Source organism: Pteropus alecto, unplaced genomic scaffold (assembly GCF_000325575.1).
Source record: "Pteropus alecto unplaced genomic scaffold, ASM32557v1 scaffold12, whole genome shotgun sequence".
Taxonomy (NCBI): Eukaryota; Metazoa; Chordata; class Mammalia; order Chiroptera; family Pteropodidae; genus Pteropus; species Pteropus alecto.
In genome coordinates this window covers 3,434,442-3,435,060 of record NW_006432669.1, presented here as the reverse complement: position 1 = coordinate 3,435,060, position 619 = coordinate 3,434,442, and positions in this window count along the sequence as shown.

Genomic DNA, 619 nt, shown 5'->3' with positions numbered 1-619 from the left:
AAAGAAGCAGAAACCATATGAGAGAACAGAACAGAGATCCAGGAATAGTGGAGTCAAGCAATCTAACAGATGCAGAGTTCAAAACACTAGTTATAAAGATGTTCAATGAACTTATGGGAAGTATAGATAAACTCAGTGAGAACTTCAACGAAGAGATAAAAAACATAAAAATGAAATTGGAAATTATAAAAGGGAATCAGTCTGAAATAAACACATTATCTGAGATGAGAAGTATATTAAATGGAATAAACAGAGGAATAAGCAAAGTGAATAAAGAAGAGGATCAAATGACCTATATAGAGGACAGGAAAGCCAATGACACTCAATCAGAATGGCATGAAAAAAGATGCAAAGACTATAATAAAAATTTATTTAAGGAGCCTATGCAACACTATTAAAGGTAAAAATATTCGTCTCATTGGCATATCTGAAGGAGATCAAGATGTTGAACAACTGTTTGAAGAAATAATGATGGAAAACTTCCCTAATGAGGCGAAGGAAATGGACATAAAACCCAGGAAGCTCAGAGAATTCCCCAAATCAGGGATCCAAAGAGGCCCACACCAAGACACATCATAATTAAAATGCCAAAGATTTAAAGACAAAAAAAGAATATTAA